The sequence below is a fragment of the Panthera onca genome, chromosome A1, assembly GCF_046562875.1.
Source record: "Panthera onca isolate mPanOnc1 chromosome A1, mPanOnc1 haplotype 2, whole genome shotgun sequence".
NCBI classification, from domain to species: Eukaryota; Metazoa; Chordata; class Mammalia; order Carnivora; family Felidae; genus Panthera; species Panthera onca.
The window spans coordinates 35,512,015-35,526,425 of NC_138339.1; the positions used below are offsets into that span (position 1 = coordinate 35,512,015).

Here is a 14,411-nt window from a genome sequence, read left to right on the forward strand (position 1 = left end):
AACTTAAAAATATCATGTGGCTTTAGTCTATGTGAGGAGAGTAACAAGTAATACACCGAAATAGACATTTGTCTTTTTAATCAATAAAATAGCAATAGCAGTTTCTTAGCCATCCCATGTATTCCATTATTTGGACAATATTCTGGAAGCTTTTAGGATCAGAAGGCAGATTTTGTTGATTAGTAATTTTTGAGGAGTTAACATATAATAACTTTTTGGAGAGAACATATGTGAAGTTTGGCCCTGGATGATATTCAACCTGCATTAGGATATGTTAGTATCTTGGAGTAGCGTCTTAATATACTCCCTGTATGGGGCTTTCCTCCAGTAGCATAACCCATGGCTCTGCTCTGGAGGAAGAGTTCCATCATTGAAAAATCAGTAGTTGATACACAAATAACCTTGGCTTTGAGAGAGAAATTTACCTGAATACTATAATGGAGAGGTAATTACAAATACTTTTAGTGGTTTCTTTACTTAATATTTTCTAATCAATGCAATGGGGAATGGATTATTTGTTTGTTTCCAGCTTTGCATTTAGGTCCTTATTCCGATGGACAACTCTACATCCTTTAACACTCTTGACCACTCCCACTGTCTTGAAACATGTCCTCTCCTGGGTTCCACAATACTCACTAATCGTTCTTAAGTTCTTCCATTTGCTTCTCTTCCTCTCCTTGCCCCTCACTGTTTGCCTTCCATTACCTTCCCTTTACTTCCAAAATCTCCAAATCTTTTCCCTCCTCAGTTGTTTGTTTCATGGCAGCTGCTTTACTTCAGACATTAAGTAGCCTACTGGGACTTTAATTCACCTACCTCTTAAGTCTATTGTGAGTCTCTGTCCATACTGCTGTTTGTCACTTTCTAGGGAGAATCTTTTAATGGTCAAATGTAAACTATTAGTATAATCACCAAAAATATTCAAAAAGTGGGTCACTTCTATTATTCCAGTTTAACTTTCTGTTACTCTCATCAAAGTCAAGTCTGCAATCACAGAATTGTACCAGATTCTTTTCAAGGTTTTAATGAATGAGCAGGGAGCAGTGGAAAGGCACAGATTTTGGGGGTCAGATATGCCTAGATCTGAATTCTGGATTTGACAATTATGAACTATTTGGCCTTGAGCAATTTATCTACCTTTCTGAACTTCCGTTTTATCCTCGATTCAATGGGAATAATAGATAGCCATGACTCACATAATTGTTTTGAGTGTCAGGCTTGATATATGTAAAATACTTATCACAGTAACTGGAGCACAGTAGAGTTTACAGAAATGATAATTATTATCATCATTGTTATTGTTGTATCTTTGTATAGACAGTGTTGTGTAGACATGACATTTGTAACCTTATCTACATGGCAAACTCCTGTTCCTACTTTAGAACTATACAGGCCTCAATGTCTACCACCTTAAGTTTGCCCTTCTGGAAAAATAGCCTTGCTCCTTAGTGCTTTACTCAGGAACACAATGTGAATAGTTCTTGTGTAGGAGATGCTAGTGACTGAATCAGGGATGAAATAACCCCCTGAACAGTCCATCTTAAGATTAGCTGTTGGCTATGAAATAGACATGTGTCAAGGGTTTTGTCTAATACTCTGGCATATCCTCTAGGATCTGATCTAGAAAATATGGATAGGACTAACCATCAGTACTAAATGATTAACCTGTACTGAGAGAACTGTCAGTATGGAGAGGGCCATGGAGCAGGAAGACAAAGCAAAAAGTCTTCAGACTATGAGTCTCTTAGAAAAGAACAGTGAAGGTAGTTGATACCTGGGGACTTTTGGATCCGTGGGATTTTCTAATTCTAATTCTAGTTAACGTGCATCCACACAAAATAAGTCCTTTGGGCAATGCATGCTGAGTCTCTGTTCCTTGTAGTCAACACAAAGATGTACCACATATGTTATCTTTTAGAAGATTTAGAAGGTACCTGACCCTTCCTAGGAGTAGCTTCTTTGAGATCCCAGAATATTTTGTACATACATCTTCTATGGAATATATTCCAATAAGTTTTATTATTTTCCCAACATAATGATAATTTCTGTCTTTATAGTTTTAGCACACATAATCTACTCTCTGGGATATGTTAGATGATCAGCAAGTACTGATTTATGAATAATGAATGAATAAATAAAGGAATTCTTGCCTATCTTTCCCACAGAACTCAGAAAAGCACATAACTTACAGGTTAAGTTACTTAAAAATAATGTACTCATATTTTAAAATTAAGAGTGATTACTTTAGCTTCTTTTCAGAATAAATGACATTATGACATTAGTTCATTTTGTTTAGGTAAAAGAAAAGAAAGGTGGAAAAGTAGTCACAGATTTCCTTTATTCTTTCTAACTTGAAATACACATGGGCATTATGTAATGTGTTCCTCTTACATCTTGTGAAAATGGAGGATTGTGAACTGCACCGAAGAGCAAAACTTTGGTTAAACTTTGGTTAAGTGAATTGCATAATTAAATTCTGCATCCTAACACTCCATGAATTTATAGGGCCTATTGTGTAATTAGTTTACAAAAGGAAGAGCATTGGAGTTATTTACGACAGATGTTCACCTAACTTAAAACAGGAAGAGTATATTTACTTCTATGTAGTTACTACAATGTAATTAAAACCATAAAACCACCTTATCTGAATTTCAAAGCCAGGGAATGATTTTTCTTTCCTTGGTCTTACTGACTGCATTACTTTTCACTGATCATGCAAGGATCATAGGAGAGGGCTGCAGGTTGACCATTATAGGCTTGCCAGATATTTTAGTGAGGTTTTGCTTATTCTTCTTCTCCACTTTTCTGTGGAGTGATGAGATAACTTTCTGAAAAATTGTATGTTTGTTGGCAGAAACAAACCTAGCATATGGCTGATGACAAAAATCACTTTCATGGCTCTGTTCTAGGAGTAGTTTGGGAAAGAAATGAGGATGTTCAATAAGCAGATGCTAAAAAAATGATCTGAGTTTTAAGTATGGGTAGATAGTACGTAAACCACTGCTATCTTCCAGACAGTGGAGAAGCAGAAATATCACTGGTCTCTAAGCTTCAGGTAGCCCTTCTAGTGACTCTCCGTACATTTTTAGACTGTGGATGTGAAGCATCAACAGTGTGACTTTTGTCATGTACCATGAGTGATAGAGATGGTCTTTGGCTGCTCACCCTCCGTGGCCAATCTGCTGAGGGAAAGTATTTGCAGGAAATAGTATTTGGATTTTCAGAACACGTGAACTGTCTTTTTACGTAAGGCACGGGGAAATATGTCCGGATGTCAGATTTTTGCTCCAATCGGTGTAGCTCATTCCACACATTTGCTTGTTATGGGAGAGTTCTGATTCCTCCACAATGGCTCACTTGGATCAGGGCAATATTATTTAGGGATTTGACAACACGTGCAAACTGTTTTTGAATTAATTTTCAAAGTCTCTTGTGACTGGTGTCAAATTGGCAACAGTATTCTTTCATACATGTAGGCTCAAGGACTAGGGTTTGAGGGTTGTTAATCTTAAAAATTTCCTCTCCAATGACTCCCTTTTACCTTTCAGAAAACGTTAAGTATGGTGGGCATCAGAATGTTAGTTAAAATAAAGAGAGGGATATAGAGTTTGGGGTTATAAGGTTGACTTTCGACTCTGAAAAGAACTTTTAACAGCAACATGATTACAGAGTAAGACTAAATTAGAATTTGTCTCGTTCAAGGTCTCCAAAGACTCACAGAAAGAATAGGAAACTTTTTACATGAAAATATGGCACTTATTGTAGAATGTATCATTTATACCACAAATATCATTACATAGCTACATTATACAAAAAAGATAAATTAGGTAAAATGGAGACATAATATTGGCTATTGTTTTAACATTTCTTTTAAAAAATATTTATAAAATTGAACTACAGAAGACAAAAAACATTTCACAGCTTAAATTTGCTCCTTGTCACCCTGAAGACCTCATCAAACACCCTCATGTCTTCTGCCTTGGGTTGAATACAATATAAAGATAAAGAAAACCAGCACTTTCTTTCTTTATCTTCTTTTTTCTTTTTCTTTTTTTTTCAGTAGGCTCCACGGTGGGGCTTGAACTTACAACTTGAGATCAAGACCTGGGCTGAGATCAGGAGTCACACGCTTAACTGTCTGAGCCATCCAGGCACCTGAAATAGAGCCATTTCCAACCGAAAGTTTTGGGGTTGTAGCTAGTGGCTTCGTGAAGCTTTATAGCCCAGTGTCGGAGAGAGTCTTCTCTTATTAGGAGCCTATAACTAACTTCACAGAATAGTGGGAACAGCCAGAAAGATGGTATTCAGGTAGTAAGGTGTCTTCTGTATGTTGGCATTTCATTTTAGTGACAGATTCTTTATAGATGCCTTCACAGAGATCACGCATTTCAGGTGGGAATCCTTTAGAAACTCTTTTAAGATCCTTTACTTAAAAAAAATGAAACAATTTTGATTAAAGATAAAAAGAGGTTTATATTTTGTTATAGGAAGCCAGTATCCAAATATATTTGTGGGAATCTATGATCCAAGTGTGGGCTCTAAAATTCAGCTTCCTTTCCGGAAGTATCTTCAACAAACTAATTCATTTGGTACAATTTGTAATTTTCTGTTAATTTTATTCTGATAATTATCAAATCACCACCAACTTTACGTGTGAAGGAAATGGTTTAGGTTCCTCTTATCAAAGGAATAAGTAACCACTGTCAGTGACAGTTTGTTTTATGATAAGCCCCTTAAACTCCTTCACTCATGTTTTTGTAACACATTTTAGCTTATTGCTTTGATTGTGTATATGAAGGCAAATGAGAATCTGGTCAAGGGAACTTTTATTAAATGTAAGAGAGGTTTTTTTTTTTATTTTAAAGACTTGAAAAATATTTAATTCAGCGTGGTAGCCATCGGGATGCCATTTTGCTATTGGGTTGGTATTGCCTAACCAAACATATACAACTGTTTCTTGCCAAAATGTTTGTGTATAATCATGTAGTTTACTGAAATATCTTATTAGTTTTTCATTTTCTTTGACGTAATAAGACTTAAGGCCAAGCATAGCTCTATAAAATTAGGTTTTATTATCTTCATGTTTGTTAAGTCTAAATTCCTTTCCTTAATATTGCTTAAGTACAGTTAGGTTTTTGAGGTTTACATTCCTTTTTTAAATAGGCATGGTCATGGGGTTTATGTTTTTCCAAACAAAAGAGCAATAGTGATGATCCACATTTTAAAAACATCCAAATTAATTATAGATTTTGCTAATAACTCCTCATATCTTTAATAGTAAGCCTACATTATAGTTGAAAATCTGAGGTTTACAGATCAAATCTATATCCTGTGAGATACAAGAGAAAGGCACTGGTTTCTGGACATGTTGATATTTAGTTATAGATGAAAAGCTTAGTTCTAATCTATGATCTTTCTTGTTCATTTGGTTTCCCTGCTTTCTTACCACCATCTTATTTCTATCAGATATTTAATCTATGTTCAAGAGAGATTTGGGTCAGTGTCAATCTTGATTTCTAGAAGATGTTTGTATGTATTAAGAAATGGTGTGCTCATATTTGCTAGAGTCACACAATTTTTAATATTTAGAAAAGTATTTACTTAATTAATTTTTTATGCTTTTATAATGGGGTAGGTGCTACTTAGGTGGTAGAGATGCTTGGATAGATTAAAAAAAAGTTTTCTGATTTTAAGAAAATCATAGTCTGAGATAGATCTATAAAATACTAATTGTAGTACCCAAGCATGAAGGGCTATAAGAGATACATAAATTTGCCCCCCCCTTTAAAAAAAATTTTTTTTTAACATTCTTTTATTATTGAGAGACAGAGAGAGACAGAGTATGAGCAGGGGAGGGGCAGAGAGAGGGGGAGACACAGAATCTGAAGCAGGCTCCAGGCTCTGAACTGTCAGCACAGAGCCTGACATGGGACTCGAACTCACAAACCGCGAGATCATGACCTGAGCCAAAATCCGACGCTTAACTGACTGAGCCACCCAGGAGCCCCTGCCCCCACCTTTTAGGTGGTGAAATGATTGAATGCTGATAATTTTCTGAGTCAACCAAATAGAAAATTACAGAACACAGAAAAAGATGAGAAAAATTTGCTTGTGGAAGTTGATGAAAGTTTTACAGAGAATACATACTTCTTAAGTAATTATCTGTGTAATTCTTCTTTTTACTGCTCTCAACTAAAATAGGTTCATTCTTATGGAAGTACCACTTTATAAACTGTAGCTTTATAATATGTTTCTTTAAAATTTCTTTTTAAAATAAAAGATTTCAATACCTACTAAGACAAGTTCCTTTAAACTTTCTTTTTAAAATAAAAGATTCATGGTTAGTCTTGTTCAGTGTTCTTTCAGAAGAATTTTAGAATTATTTTGTCAAGTTCTGCTTCTCCCCAACACTTCAAAAAATCCCACTGATATTTTGTTTGGAATAGATTGTTATAACTTTATTTTAAAAAGGTACTCTTTCCTTCATTGCTCTAAGAACATAACACATATTTCTACTTGAAAATTTTGTGGAATTATTTGCTTTTTCTTATTTCTAAGTAAGCAATTTCTTTTCTTTAAAAAATGTTTGTTTAATTTCTTTTGGGGGGGGAGAGAGAGAGAGAGAGTGAGAGAGAGAGTGACCAAGTGAGCACGGGGGAGGGGCAGGGAGAGAGGGAGACAGAGAATCCCAGGCAGGCTCTATGCTGTCAGCGTAGAGCCAGATGTGGGGCTCAAACTCATGAACTGTGAGATCATGACCTGAACAGAAGTCAAGAGTTAAGACACTTAACTGAGCCACGCTGGGGTCCTCTAAGTAGACAATTTCTAAGTATTTTATGTTTGATTTAAAGTATAAAGTGAGTCATTCCCATATATTACCTGTTGTCATTACTGATAAATAATTTTTGTATTCTTTTTCAGGAATTTAATCTTATATCCAGCCACTTTGTTGATTTTTCTTCTTAATTATAATAGATTTCGAGCAGATTTTCTTGGCCTTTCTAGACATACAAACATATCAATTTCAGATAATTATAAAAACTTATCTTTTGGGGCGCCTGGGTGGCTCAGTCGGTTAAGCGTCCGACTTCGGCTCAGGTCATGATCTCACGGTGCGTGAGTTTGAGCCCTGCGTCTGGCTCTGTGCTGACAGAGCGTCCGACTTCGGCTCAGGTCATGATCTCACGGTGCGTGAGTTTGAGCCCTGCGTCTGGCTCTGTGCTGACAGCTTGGAGCCTGCTTCAGGTTCTGTGTCTTCCTCTCTCTCTACCCCTCCCCCGCTCACACTCTGTCTCTATCAAAATAATGAATAAATGTTAAAATTAAAAAAAAAAACTTATCTTTTATTTCAATATTTACACCTCATATGTGTCTACTGTCTTATTACCTTGGCTGTATATCCCAGACCAATAGTAAATTATTTTGTTTTTAATTTTTGAATGATTTGGCACCAGGAAGTTTATGTTCTATGGAAAGGTTCTAGAATGCAGTTAGTCTCGTTTCCAGTGAATTATGATTTGATTAAACTGAAATTGAGGTTACTCATTTTCAAAATTTCATGTGAATATGTGATTATTTCTTATTTATTAGGCTGTGAGCTAAGGGAGTACCAACACGTAAGGGCCAGTAATACTTTTATATAAAAGACTTGAGTTAAAGAATTTTTAAACATAAAAGATTGACTTATATGATTAAGTATGAATTAATAAAAATGATTCATATCTATATAGCCCTTCCAATTTTTTTCTTTTTGAGAGAGAGAGAGAGAGAGAGAGCATGGGCAAGGAGCAGAAGGAGAGGGAGAGAAAGAATCCCCAAGCAGGCTCCTTCAGCGCTGTCAGCACAGACCCCAATGTGGGGCTTGATCTCACTATGATGAGATCACGACCTGAGCAGAAATCAAGAGTCAGATGCTTAACTGACTGAGCCACTCAGGTGCTGTGGCTTTTCCAAGTTAAAGAGGATTTCTTACACACAGCCTCATTTTATTGTCAGAACAATTCTAATACATGTGAAGAATGTTATTATGTTTGTTATATAAATAAAAATTGTAAGGTTCAGGGCAGTTAGGGATGGAATTGACTAAATAATTCTCGTTATTCTGTGACTTAGCAAAAGTCCTCCGACCTTAAGTGATCGTCCTTGGTCTGAAAACTGCAGTCTTTCTGAATCTTCAACAATTGTCCTTCTATCCACGTTATTGGATAAATTTATTATTAATTTTTTTTTAATGTTTATTTATTTTTGAGAGACAAAGACGGAGCATGAATGGGGTAGGAGCAGGGAGACAGGAAGACACAGAATCCAAAGCCAGCTCCAAGCTCCCAGCTGTCAGCACAGAACCTGATGCGGGGCCTGAACCCCCAAACCGTGAGATCATGACCTAAGCCGAAGTCGGACACTTAACTGACTGAGCCACCCAGGTGCCCCATTATTGGCCCAAGTTAATGTTTGAAATAGGTCACACAAACTAGACTTTAAATTAAAGGCTGTAACAAGAGATGAAGAAGGGCATTATATAATAATTACAGGGTCTATCCACCAGGAAGAGCTAACAGTTATAAATGTCTATGCTCCGAATACCGGAGCCCCCAAATATATAAAACAATTACTCATAAACATAAGCAACCTTATTGATAAGAATGTGGTCATTGCAGGGGACTTTAACACCCCACTTACAGAAATGGATAGATCATCTAGACATATGGTCAATAAAGAAACAAGGGCCCTGAATGACACATTGGATCAGATGGACTTGACAGATATATTTAGAACTCTGCATCCCAAAGCAACAGAATATACTTTCTTCTCGAGTGCACATGGAACATTCTCCAAGATAGATCATATACTGGGTCACAAAACAGCCCTTCATAAGTATACAAGAATTGAAATTATACCATGCATACTTTCAGACCACAATGCTATGAAGCTTGAAATCAACCACAGGAAAAAGTCTGGAAAACCTCCAAAAGCATGGAGGTTAAAGAACACCCTACTAACGAATGAGTGGGTCAACCAGGCAATTAGAGAAGAAATTAAAATATATGGAAACAAACGAAAATGAAAATACAATAATCCAAACGCTTTGGGATGCAGCGAAGGCAGTCCTGAGAGGAAAATACATTGCAATCCAGGCCTATCTCAAGAAACAAGAAAAATCCCAAATACAAAATCTAACAGCACACCTAAAGGAAATAGAAGCAGAACAGCAAAGGCAGCCTAAACCCAGCAGAAGAAGAGAAATAATAAAGATCAGAGCAGAAATAAACAATATAGAATCTAAAAAAGCTGTAGAGCAGATCAACAAAACCAAGAGTTGGTTTTTTGAAAAAATAAACAAAATTGACAAACCTCTAGCCGGGCTTCTCAAAAAGAAAAGGGAGATGACCCAAATAGATAAAATCATGAATGAAAATGGAATGATTACAACCAATCCCTCAGAGATACAAACAATTATCAGGGAATACTATGAAAAATTATATGCCAACAAATTGGACAACCTGGAAGAAATGGACAAATTCCTAAACACCCACACTCTTCCAAAACTCAATCAGAAGGAAATAGAAAGCTTGAACAGATCCATAACCAGCGAAGAAATTGAATTGGTTATCAAAAATCTCCCAACAAATAAGAGTCCAGGACCAGATGGCTTCCCAGGGGAGTTCTACCAGACGTTTAAAGCAGAGATAATACCTATCCTTCTCAAGCTATTCCAAGAAATAGAAAGGGAAGGAAAACTTCCAGACTCATTCTATGAAGCCAGTATTCCTTTGGTTCCTAAACCAGACAGAGACCCAGTAAAAAAAGAGAACTACAGGCCAATATCCCTGATGAATATGGATGCAAAAATTCTCAATAAGATACTAGCAAATCCAATTCAACAGCATATAAAAAGAATTATTCACCATGATCAAGTGGGATTCATTCCTGGGATGCAGGGCTGGTTCAACATTCGCAAATCAATCAACGTGATACATCACATTAATAAAAGAAAAGATAAGAACCATATGATCCTGTCAATCGATGCAGAAAAGGCCTTTGACAAAATCCAGCACCCTTTCTTAATGAAATAGGTCACAAATCTTTTAAGACCCAAGCATCAGGCATATTCAGTCATTGGATACTTATCGAGAACTTAAAATTTGCCATGTCCCAGAGATACAGAAAAGCATCAGACATGGCCTCAGCCTCTTGGAACTCATGGTCTAATGAAGAAGTGAAATATGTAAACCAGTGATTGTAATAAAATCAAGTAATTAGGAAAAAGAATTTTGGAAAGACTATACCCCAGAGGCTCATAAAGACTTCAGAGAGGAGTTGATTTCTGAACAGAGTCTTGAAGGAGCAATGGGGGGTTTCCATACAAGCAAAAAGGGAGAGAGACACATTACTGAAATGTGAAATGGAATGTGCATGAGTGTGGGGCAGTGGCTGTAGACTGAGACCAAGGAGAGCTATTGTCAACTAAGGTAAGATTCAAATTCTTCAGGGCCTTTTATAGGTAGTGGATAAGCTTGCATTTTATCCTGATACTGATAGCAAGCCAAGAAAGCTTTTGGATAAGGAAAAGACAGGATCAGTTTTGCAGGTGGAAACGATAACTCTGGTATGAGATACACGTTGAGTAGGTGAGAGTGATGTGCAGAGAAGATAAAGGGAGAGAGCTCTTAAGACATGACTGCAATACAACCTGAAGCAGAGACAATGAGATTTTGAACCCAAAGATGTTAGGAAAGGCATATTCAGACCACATTTCTAAGTGAAATTTGATTTATTGGATACAGAGGAGGAGGAAGATTATGCTGACATTTCCAGCCATTGGGTATGTGGTTTTGTCCTTAATGGAGCTACAGAAAAGGTGAATTCTTGGTGTTAGCAGATTCCGGAAACATAAGAATAAGTAGTTTATAGAGAAAAATGAAAGCTTCATTTTGTGACACACTTTGAAGTACCTATGTTTTCTCATGCAGAGTTCAGTAGTGAGTTGAGAATATGTTTAGATACAGAAACTGATTAGCAAATGGTCACACTAATAATTATGTGAAGGAAAATGGAGAATAAAAATCAAGCAAATAAGTGAGAAAGAATGGATTAAGAAATAAGAAATAGCGAATCAGGTCAGAGTAACCAAAGGAGGAGAGAATTTTAAGAAGGGAGATATTTGGTGAATTCAACATTAATTCCCTATTTTTTTAATGTCTATTTTTGAGAGAGAGAGAGAGAGAGAGAACAGGGGAGGGGCAGAGAGAGAGAGAGGGAGACAGAGGATCTGTAGTGGGCTCCGTGCTGACCGCAGAGAGCCCAATATGGGGCTCTAACTCACAAACTGAGAGATTGTGACCTGAGCTGAAGTTGGATGCTTCATCAACTGAGCCACTCAGGCACCTCCCCGACTTTTTAAAAGTATCTGAGCAAAGTGAAGATTAGAATGAGGCTTTTCTAATGTAATCATCTCTATATCAAACCAACAGTGAACAGACTTCACGCTCGGGGAAATAATTGACTTAGTTCTCTAAATCAAGAATCACAAAGGAAGCAGCAGAATACACATTCTCCTCTAGTGCACATGGAACAGTCTCCAGAATAGATCACATACTGGGACACAAGTCAGCCCTCAACAAGTACAGAAAGATCGAGGTCATACCGTGCATATTTTCAGACCACAATGCTATGCAACTTGAAATCAACCACAAGAAAAAATTTGGAAAGATAGTAAATACTTGGAGACTAAAGCACATCCTACTAAAGATTGAATGGGCTAACCAAGAAGTTAAAGAGGAAATTAAAAAGTACCTGGAAGCCAATGAAAATGACGACACTACAGCCCAAGACCTCTGGAACGCAGCACAGGCGGTCATAAGAGGAAAGTATATAGCAATCCAGGCCTTCCTAAAGAAGGAAGGAAGGTCTCAGATACACAACCTAACCTTACACCTTAAGGAGCTGGAAAAAGAACAGCATATAAAACCCCAAACCAGCAGAAGACAGGAAATAACAAATATTAGAGCAGAAATCAATGCTACTGAAACAAACGAACAAACAAAAAACCAAAAACAAACAAACAAACAAACAAACAAAAAAAACCCAGTAGAAAAGATCAGTGAAACCAGAAGCTGGTTCTTTGAAAGAATTAACAAAATTGATAAACCACTGGCAAGTTTGATCAAAAAGAAAAAGGAAAGGACCCAAATAAGTAAAGTAAGAGTGAAAGAGGACAGATCACAACCAACACAGCAGAAATAAGAACAATAATAAGAGAATATTATGAGCAAGTATAGGCCAATAAAATGGGCAATCTGGAAGAAATGGACAAATTCCTAGAAACATATAAACTACCAAAACTGAAACAGGAAGAAATAGAAAATTTGAACAGACCCATAACCAGTAAGGAAATCGAATTAGTAATCAAAAATCTGCCAAAAAACAAGAGTCCAGGGCCAGATGGCTTTCCAGGGGAATTCTACCAAACATTTAAGGAAGGGTTAACACCTATTCTCTTGAAACTGTTCCAAAAAATAGAAATGGAAGGAAAACTTCCAAACTCTTTCTATGAAGCCAGCATTACCTTGATTCCAAAACCAGACAGAGACCCCTCTAAAAAGGAAAACTATAGACCAGTTTCCCTGATGAACATGGATGCAAAAATCCTCAACAAGATATTCGCCAACTGGATCCAACAATACATTAAAAAAATTATTCACCATGATCAAGTGGGATTTATACCTGGGATGCAGGGCTTGTTCAATATCCACAAAACAATGAACGTGATCCATCACATCAATAAAAGAAAGGGCAAGAACATGATCCTCTCAATAGATGCAGAGAAAGCATTTGACAAAACACAGCATCCTTTCTTGATAAAAACCCTCAAGAAAGTAGGGATAGAAGGATCATACCTCGATATCATAAAAGCCATGTATGAAAGACCCAACGCTAATATCATCCTCAATGGGGAAAAACTGAGAGCTTTCCCCCTAAGGTCAGGGACAAGACAGGGATGTCCACTCTTGCCACTGTTATTCAACTTGGTATTGGAAGTCTTAGCCTCAGCAATCAGATAACACAAAGGAACGGCATCCAAATTGGCCAGGAGGAGGTGAAACTTTCATTCTTCACAGATGATGTGATACTTATATGGAAAATCCAAAAGATTCCACCCAGAAACTGCTAGAACTGATCTATGAATTCAGCAAAGTGGCAGGATATAAAATCAATGCACAGAAATCGGTTGTATTCCTATACACCAGCAATGAAGTAACAGAAAGAGAAATCAAGGAATCGATCCCTTTTACAATTGCACCAAAAATCATAAAATACCTAGGAATAAATCTCACCAAAGAGGTGAAAAATCTACACACTGAAAACTACAGAAAGCCTAAGAAAGAAATTGAAGAAGACACACAAAAATTGAAAAATATTCCATGCTCCAGGATAGGAAGAATATTGTTAAAATGTCAATACTACCCAAAGCAACCTACATATTCAATGCAATACCTATCAAAATAATACCAGCATTCTTCACAGAGCTAGAACAGACAGTCCTAAAATTTGCATGGAACCAGAAAAGACCCCGAATAACCAAAGCAGTCTTGAAAAAGAAAACTGAAGCTGGAGGCATCACACTCCCGGACTTCAAGATGTATTACAAAGCTGTAATCATCAAGACAGTATGGTACTGGCATAAAAACAGACACTCAGATCAATGGAACAGAATAGAGAACCCAGAAATGGACCCACAAATGTATGGCCAACCAATCTTTGACAAAACAGGAAAGAATATCCAATGGAATAAAGACAGTCTCCTCAGCAAGTGGTGCTGGGAAAACTGGACAGTGACATGCAGAAAAATGAACCTGGACCACTTTCTTATACCATACACAAAAGTAAAATCAAAATGGATGAAAGACCCAAATATAAAACAGGAAGTCATCAAAATCCTCGAGGAGAAAGCAAGCCAAAACCTCTTTGACCTTTGCCACAGCAACTTCTTACTCAAAACATCTCCAGAGGCAAGGGAAACAAAAGCAAAAATGAACTATTGGTACCTCATCAAAATAAAAAGCTTCTGCACAGTGAAGGAAACAATCAGCAAAACTAAAAGGTAACCAATGGAATGGGAGAAGATATTTGCGAACAACATGTCAGATAAAGGTTGAGTATTCAAAATCTATAAAGAACTTATCAAACTCAATACCCAAAAAATAAATAATCCAGTGAAGAAATGGGCAAAAGACATGAATAGACACTTCTCCAAAGAAGACATACAGATGGCCAACCGACACATGAAAAAATGTTCAACATCACTCATCATCAGGGAAATACAAATCAAAACCACAATGAAATACCACCTCACACCTTTCAGAATGGCTAACATTAACAACTCAGGCAACAACAGATGTCGGTGAGGATGC

At 36.9% G+C, this 14,411-nt stretch overlaps 1 long non-coding RNA gene across 4 annotated transcripts in view; it reads left to right on the plus strand.

Moving 5' to 3' along the window:
• LOC132680791 (uncharacterized) overlaps window positions 1–14,411 on the plus strand; it is a 490,013-nt gene that overhangs the window by 66,239 nt on the left and 409,363 nt on the right. The gene's annotated exons all lie outside the window — the stretch shown is intronic.